Raw genomic sequence first — 9154 nt, 5'->3', positions numbered from 1 at the left:
TGCACACTGACCAGGTCGCTAGGTGTACAGTGTTTCCTCCGACACATTGGTGCGGCTGGCTTCCGGGTTGGATGCGCGCTGTGTTAGGAAGCAGTGCCGTTTGGTTGCTTTGTGTTTCGGAGGGCGCATGGTTCTTGACCTTTGTCTCTCCCGAGCCCGTACGGGAGTTGTCACGTGGAGACAAGACAGTAACTACTAACAATTGGATACCAAGAAAATGGGGTAAGAAAAAAAAAAGAAAAAAAAAAAGAAAGTGGAACATGAATTGTATCATTCAAGTCAGGAGTGTGTGCCGAAGATGATGCGCTTATTGATCCCATCCCCAACTTTTTGGAAATCACCCTTTTAGTTTTGTTCATAACACATGACAACCGAGAGAGTTGGTTGTCTCACTCTCTCTCACTCTAAAAGACTCATGACAGAATATTACAAACTTAACAAGTTTATGCTTATGCCTTGATATACTTACATACATACACTTATCTTTTAATGGTTATTGCTAATCCAAATATCTACATTATGATCAATATAACGATATTGACAATAAGCTCATTATCTACCTAATGGATCCTCCATATCTCCCTTATTCATCTATTTTCTAAATCTCTGCAGTGCAGCTGGACCTTCTGCTCACCCATGCTCTTCCATCACCCTGTTATCACGAGGTCATAGAGTTGCCATCAGGCTTAGCCAATTATATTACCTTCATAAATTAAAGTTAAACTAGAACATAGTGCATTTAATTATTTGCTTTAGATGGAGCTCATGTCCAAACGTGTTAGTGCAGATCATTTTTCATGCTAAAGCTTACCTAGACATGGGTACAATGATACATATTCAGCCTTTGAATTACAACAAATAGCCTCCGGTGTTGTCGTGCTAATTGATCAAAAACGCCTGCATGTCTGACAGCTCCATATTGACGAGAGGTAGATAATGCATATTTTTTAAATAATCTGCTGAGCTTGTGAACTCATTAATAACTAAATTATTTATTCCGTTGTGTTCTTAATATTATAAAAATATGAATGTTTCATTACTCATCTTACATGATTGCGTGAATTTATTTATGCTAAACTCTGAGAGATATTGTTCAAGTATTGTGGACAGCAGTACGTCACCTCAGATTCTTCAGTCTGTAGTAGGACTCTAGAAGGAATACTAAATATTGTTGTTGTTCTGGTCTAGCACTCATTTCACATTTTTCATTAAGATAATCTCTAATGGTAAATGTATAAGCTTACTCCCACTTGAAGAGTCAAAACGTTTCAGAGCTCATTTAAGGGGATTTGATATCAAACCGATTCTCTTATGATAGTCGACAGAGGTTGATGTCTATCCCCTCTCTTCAGTATAAGTGTTTGCCGAACTTTTGAAATGACTAGAAGGGCCTTTCATCAAGCTAAGTACCTCTGTTTATGTATAGGCGTCTTTGTGAATGTGATTTTGTGGTAGATTTAATAAATGGATGATTGTTATTACAATATGCATAAACCACCTCTGGTAATGGCTTCTTGTCCTCTTCCGATCCCTGTGGGATGGAAGACAATGGAAAGCGGTCCTCTAGCCTGCCTGTTGTTAGCAGAGGAAAATAACCCCAGTCAGAGGAAATACATGCTCATGGAGGTTGTTTCACTCTATGTTATGCTCAATGGGAGACACTAGATGATGATATTGTAGTTTTCAACCAAGACCACATCTTGGCACATCACATGACATCCCTGTTTGTGCAATACCACAGTGGGCCTACATTAATATGTTTTTTGATAGTCAATGTTTGAATGATTACACTGAAACTCAAGTTATTTTTAGTTCACATGTTGATGTGATAAACAACACGTGGGAGGTATGGAGTAATCATGAAATCATTTATTACAGAAAACACTAGCTGTTGAAATTTTTATTTTTGTTACGTTTACTCACAATCAACTATCCTAAGCACCATAACACACAGTCTTGGGCCCTGGGCGGTCTTGACAAAATGTACATCCTTATGATCAAACCACCCTCTTCACAGTAGTGCCATCCTAACCAATATCAGTGTTATCCTACATGTGGGAGCTCTGCATATGCGTTGGAGACCAACTCACATTAAAACAATGTGTAAATACACTTTTGCCTAGAACCAAGCTTCTATTACACATCCCACAGGTCTAGCTTTAACCATATCTACATGTACATACTACCTCAATCAGCCTGACTAACCGGTGTCTGTATGTAGCCTCGCTACTTTTATAGCCTCACTACTGTATAAAGCCTGTCTTTTTACTGTTGTTTTATTTCTTTACCTACCTATTGTTCACCTAATACATTTTTGCACTATTGGTTAGAGCCTGTAAGTAAGCATTTCACTGTAAGGTCTAGACCTGTTGTATTCAGCGCACGTGACAAATACACTTTGATTTGATTTGATCAGCAACCCTCTCCAAGAGTTAGAGTATGTGTTTGGGGTTCTAAGGCTGTGTTTACACAGGCATCCCAATTCTGATCTGTTGTCCATTTATTGGTCTTTTGACTAATCACATCAGATCTTTTCACATCAGATCTTTTTAGAGCTGATCTGATTGGTTAAAAGACCAATTAGTGGGAAAAATATCAGAACTGGGCTGCATGTGTAAACACAGCCTAAGATAACTGTAACATTTTGAGAAAGGCCCCAAAATTAATCTAATCCTAGGTATAATGAGGCTGCTCTGAAAGCTTTCCCTTTGCGAGTCAAGACAAATGTCCCTTGTGTATGCCAAGTCGGTCCATCTGCCAACTACGACAGAAAACTGCAATAGTGAAATAAACTGTAATCGATGTAGAGTCTTTATTCGCCATTAAGTGACAGTACTTTTATTGTCTGGTGAAGGCCCAATCCCTTGAGGAGACGGTGGCTTTTTTCAGATGACAATGCTGCCATCTTTCTTGACAAGGGTATTTTATCAAGTGCAAATATTCTGCCTCCAATCAATTGTTCACCACTTCGTCCTCTCTTTCCGGCTACAGGCGGCTAGAGGATAATGAAAAAAAAACGTGGCCTCTTAGACAAGGCTCATTGTTGACGTTCGAGTGGTAGCAGGTGTCACACGACGTGGATGTCAAATTAAGGACGATTTACCTGTCAGTGTCAAAAGAATGGCAGTAGAACAGATCAGAAGGGGAAGTGGCATCCCATTATACTGTGAAGTCATCCTGTCGCCGTGGTGATAATTAAACCAGTGCCTCATAGGAATACCTCATCACCTGTTTGGGTTCAGGAAGGAGACACGCAGTCACCTCACTACCGTAAAGGACATTTGGAAAATATTCGAAAGAAATATATCTTCTCTAAAATAATAAGATACAGTATAGTATCTACAATAACGGCATACAGTATAGTATATAAAATAACAGGATACAGTATAGTATCTACAATAACAGGATACACTATAGTATCTACAGTAACAAGGTACACTATAGTATCTACAATAACAAGAGATAGTATAGTATCTACAATAACAAGATACAGTAGAGTATCTACAACAACAAGAGACAGTATATTATCTACAATAACAAGATACAGTATAGTATCTACAGTAACAAGATACAGTAGCTTTAACAGGAACTTACTGTATAACATGACTGCAGTATCGGAAAGATTAACTCGGAAGATTAAAGATTAACACAAAACTGCTTTTATCATTTCTGAACAAGTGTCGGTGACAGTTATCACAAACTATCACATTAGTCACATTGACAATATTTATGCCCGACCTTTGACTTGCAGCCTTTGAATTTACCATAAGTATTTTACATCAACTGTTGTAGCTGCTATTTGCTAATGACATGCCCGTCACTAGAGACACACACACATATCTCCCTAATAGCTGTAGATAATGCATTCTTCACACAGTAACATCGTGACAGACAGGAATACAGCAGTACATTGTCTAAATGCCTGCAGCAGTGTAAGTAACTGATGGCTGATTCAGATCTGCAGTGTTGGTGCTTGGGAGAGCATTGTGTACACTTCAGCTCCTGGCTGTAGCTTCTGTAGCTGGCTGAAGCAGCTGTAATGTATCAAGGTTTGTCAGACAGTGGACAGTGATGTGGTTTGCTTTAACGACTTCAGTGCTGATGAACTAGGAGAAACTGGAGCTGTTCGACTTTGAGTAAAGGTATCCGCTGAAGTTGGGCTTTTGAAACACTTTTTCCACAACACTGTTGACAATGATTTTTTTCAACACTGTTTTTCCCAAAACAGTATTTTTTCTACAATGTTTTAACACTGTAACAGTTAGACAACTGTAATGAAGAAGGAATGACCTGCATAACATCCTTTTAACACCCATCAATCAATCACATTAATTTTATTAAGCCCCTTTTACATCAGCAGTTGTCACTATGTGCTTATACAGATAGTCAGCCTAAAACCCCAAAGAGCAAAAATGCAGATGTGGAAGCACAGAGGCATAAAAACTCCCTAGAAAGGCAAGAACCTATGAAGGAACCTAGAGAGGAACTATGCTCTGAGGGGTGGCTCCTCTTCTAGCTGTGCCAGTTGGAGATTCTAATAGTACATGGCCATAAAGGCTAGATAAGAAGAAAAAAAAAATATATATTTCACCTTTATTTAACCAGGTAGGCTAGTTGAGAACAAGTTCTCATTTACAACTGCGACCTGGCCAAGATAAAGCAGTGTGTAACGGTCCTGACCTGTTTTATGTTGTTTTTGTATGTGTTTAGGTCAGGGCATGTGTTTTGGGTGGGCAGTCTATGTTATCTGTTTCTATGTTGGTTTTGGGTTGCCTGGTATGGCTCTTAATTAGAGGCAGGTGGTTTGCGTTTTCCTCTAATTAAGAGTCATATTTAGGTAGGGCGTTCTCACTGTTTGTTTGTGGGTGATTGTCTCCTGTGTCGTCGAATGTATGTACCATACGGGACTGTTTGGCTGTTCGTTTATTTTGATGTCGTCTGTTTCCTGTCCGTGAGTTTACGTTTAGTTATGTAAGTTTATGTTCAGGTTTCGTTTACGTCGTTTTCTTGTTTTGTATATTTGAAAGTGTTTTGTTTTTCGTGTTGCCATCGTCGTTGTAACTAAAAAGATGGCTTATTTCCCGAAAGCTGCATTTTGGTCTGATGATCCTTCTCTCCTCTCCTCGTCCGAGGATGAGGAGAGAGACAGCCCTTACAGAATCACCCACCAAAATAGGACCAAGCGGCAAGGGAATGCTCAACAGAGCAACAAGGACTCCTGGACTTGGGAGGAGATCCTGGACGGTAGAGGACCTTGGGCTCAGCCAGGGGAATATCGCCGTCCCAAGGAGGAGTTGGAAGCAGCGAAGGCTGAGAGGCGCTGGTTTGAGGAGGCAGCGCGTCGACGCGGTTGGGAGCCCGTGAGTCAGACCCAAAAATTTCTTGGGGGGGGGAACAGAGGAGTGTGGCAAAGCCGTGTAGGATACCCGAGCCAACTCCCCGTGCTTACCGTGGAGGTAGAAGGCGTCGTACTGGTAAGACACCGTGTTATGCGGTAAAGCGCACGGTGTCCCCAGTACGCGTGCTTAGCCCAGTGCGGGCTATTCCACCTTGCCGCACTGGGAGGGCTAAGTTGGGCATCGAGCCGGATGTCATGAAGCCGGCCCAACGTATCTGGCCTCCAGTACGTCTCCTCGGGCCGGCGTACATGGCACCAGCCTTACAGGTGGTGTCCCCGGTTCGCCTGCATAGCCCAGTGCGGGCTATTCCACCTCGCCGCACTGGCAGGGCTACGGGGACCATTCAACCTGGTGGGGTTGGGGAGGCTCGGTGCTCAAGAGCACGTGTCCTCCTTCACGGTCCGGTAGACCCGGTGCCACCTCCATGTACCAGTCCTCCGGTGGCAGCCCCCCGTACCAGGCTGTCTCTCCGGGTTCTCTCTCCTGCTGTTTCCTCCTCTCCAGCGCAGCCAGTGCCTAGACCACGCACCAGGCTGTCTCTCCTTCTCCTCCCTACAGAGCCGTCCTGCCATGACCAGCCAGAGCCGTCCTGCCATGACCAGCCAGAGCCGTCCTGCCATGACCTGCCAGAGCCGTCCTGCCATGACCAGCCAGAGCCGTCCTGCCATGACCAGCCAGAGCCGTCCTGCCATGACCAGCCAGAGCCGTCCTGCCATGACCAGCCAGAGCCGTCCTGCCATGACCAGCCAGAGCCGTCCTGCCATGACCTGCCAGAGCCGTCCAGCCAGGGCCTGCCAGAGCCGTCCAGCCAGGGCCTGCCAGAGCCGTCCAGCCAGGGCCTGCCAGAGCCGTCCAGCCAGGACCTGCCAGAGCCGTCCAGCCAGGACCTGCCAGAGCCGTCCAGCCAGGACCTGCCAGAGCCGTCCAGCCAGGACCTGCCAGAGCCGTCCAGCCAGGACCTGCCAGAGCCGTCCAGCCAGGACCTGCCAGAGCCGTCCAGCCAGGACCTGCCAGAGCCGTCCAGCCAGGACCTGCCAGAGCCGTCCAGCCAGGACCTGCCAGAGTCCCTCAGCCAGGACCTGCCAGAGTCCCTCAGCCAGGACCTGCCAGAGTCCCTCAGCCAGGACCTGCCAGAGTCCCTCAGCCAGGACCTGCCAGAGTCCCTCAGCCAGGATCTGCCAGAGTCCCTCAGCCAGGATCTGCCAGAGTCCCTCAGCCAGGATCTGCCAGAGTCCCTCAGCCAGGATCTGCCAGAGTCCCTCAGCCAGGATCTGCCAGAGTCCCTCAGCCAGGATCTGCCAGAGTCCCTCAGCCAGGATCTGCCAGAGTCCCTCAGCCAGGATCTGCCAGAGTCCCTCAGCCAGGATCTGCCAGAGTATATCAGCCGGGACCTGCCCCTTGTCCCGGTGCTGCCCCTTGTCCCGGTGCTGCCCCTTGTCCCGGTGCTGCCCCTTGTCCCGGTGCTGCCCCTTGTCCCGGTGCTGCCCCTTGTCCCGGTGCTGCCCCTTGTCCCGGTGCTGCCCCTTGTTCCGGTGCTTCCCCTTGTTCCGGTGCTTCCCCTTGTTCCGGTGCTTCCCCTTATCCCGGTGCTGCCCCTTGTCCCGGTGCTGCCCCTTATCCCGGTGATGCCCCTTATCCCGGTGCTGGTCCTTATCCCGGTGCTGCCCCTTATCCTGGTGCTGCCCCTTGTCCCGGTGCTGCCCCTTGTCCCGGTGCTGCCCCTTGTCCCGGTGCTGCCCCTTGTCCCGGTGATAGCCGTTCATTTAGGGGATGTTAGTTTTAGGGTGGTCATTGGGAGGGGAAGAAAGAAGCGGGGAGTGACTATGGTGGTGTGGGGACAGCGTCCAGAGCCGGAGCCACCACCGTGGTCAACTGCCCACCCAGACCCTCCCCTGGACTTTGTGCTGGTGCGCCCGGCGTTCGCACCTTGAGGGGGGGGTTCTGTAACGGTCCTGACCTGTTTTATGTTGTTTTTGTATGTGTTTAGGTCAGGGCATGTGTTTTGGGTGGGCAGTCGATGTTATCTGTTTCTATGTTGGTTTTGGGTTGCCTGGTATGGCTCTTAATTAGAGGCAGGTGGTTTGCGTTTTCCTCTAATTAAGAGTCATATTTAGGTAGGGCGTTCTCACTGTTTGTTTGTGGGTGATTGTCTCCTGTGTCGTCGAATGTATGTACCATACGGGACTGTTTGGCTGTTCGTTTATTTTGATGTCGTCTGTTTCCTGTCCGTGAGTTTACGTTTAGTTATGTAAGTTTATGTTCAGGTTTCGTTTACGTCGTTTTCTTGTTTTGTATATTTGAAAGTGTTTTGTTTTTCGTGTTGCCATCGTCGTTGTAACTAAAAAGATGGCTTATTTCCCGAAAGCTGCATTTTGGTCTGATGATCCTTCTCTCCTCTCCTCGTCCGAGGATGAGGAGAGAGACAGCCCTTACACAGTGCGACACAAACAACAACACAGAGTTACACATGGAGCAATCAAACATACAGTCAATAACACAATAGAAAAGTATATTTAAAGTGTGTGCAAATTAGGTCAGATAGGTGAGGTAAGGCAATAAATGAGGTAAGGCAATAAATAGGCCATAGTGGCAAAACAATTTACAATTTAGCAATTAAACACTGGAGTGATAGATGTGTGTGCAAGTAGAGATACTGGGGTGCAAAGGAGCAAAAAATAAAAATAAATAAAAAAATAACAGTATGGGGATGAGGTAGTTGGATCTGTGAGCTGCTCTGACAGCTGGTGCTTAAAGTTAGTGAGGGCAATATCAGTCTCCAGCTTCAGTGATTTTTGCAATTCGTTCCAGTCATTGGCAGCAGAGAACTGGAAGGAAAGGTGGCCAAACGAGGAATAGGCTTTTGGGGTGACCAGTGAAATACACCTGCTGGAGCGTGTGCTACGGGTGGGTGCTGCTATAGTGACCAGTGAGATGAGATAAGGCGGGGCTTTACCTATCAAAGACTAATAGATGACCTGGAGCCAGTGGGTTTGGCGACGAATATGATGCGAGGGCCAGCCAACGAGAGCATACAGGTCACAGTGGTGGGTAGTATATGGGGCTTTGGTGACAAAACAGATGGCACTTGTCACGGCCGTTGAAAGAAGTGGACCAAGGTGCAGCGTGGTGAGCGTACATATTCCTTTTAATTTGAATGTCGCCAACAAAACAATAAACAATACAAAATGACCGTGAAGCTTAACAGGGCTATGAAGCTTCTAACAAAGTTAACTTCCCACAATGACACAAGGGACAATGGCTGCCTAAGTATGATTCCCAATCAGAGACAACGATGGACAGTTGTCCCTGATTGAGAACCATACCCGGCCAAAACATAGAAATACACAAACCTAGAAAACAGAACATAGAATGCTCACCCCAAATCACACCCTGACCAAACCAAATAGAGACATAAAAAGGCTCTCTAAGGTCAGGGTGTGACAGGACTGTGATAGGCTGCATTCAATTTGCTGAGTAGAGTGTTGGAGGCTATTTTGTAAATGACATCGCCGAAGTCAAGGATCGGCAAGATAGTCAGTTTTACAAGGGTATGTTTGGCAGCATGAGTTGCAGGAAAGGATGCTTTGTTGCAAAATAGGAAGTCGATTCTAGATTTAATTTTGGATTGGAGATGCTTGATGTGAGTCTGGAAGGAGAGTTTACAGTCTAACCAGACACCTAGGTATTTGTAGTTGTCCACATATTCTAAGTAAGAACCGTCCAGAGTAGTGATGCTGGACGGGCGTGCAGGTGCG

The sequence above is a fragment of the Salvelinus fontinalis genome, chromosome 40, assembly GCF_029448725.1.
Source record: "Salvelinus fontinalis isolate EN_2023a chromosome 40, ASM2944872v1, whole genome shotgun sequence".
Lineage (NCBI taxonomy): Eukaryota > Metazoa > Chordata > Actinopteri > Salmoniformes > Salmonidae > Salvelinus > Salvelinus fontinalis.
This window is presented reverse-complemented; position numbering follows the sequence as displayed.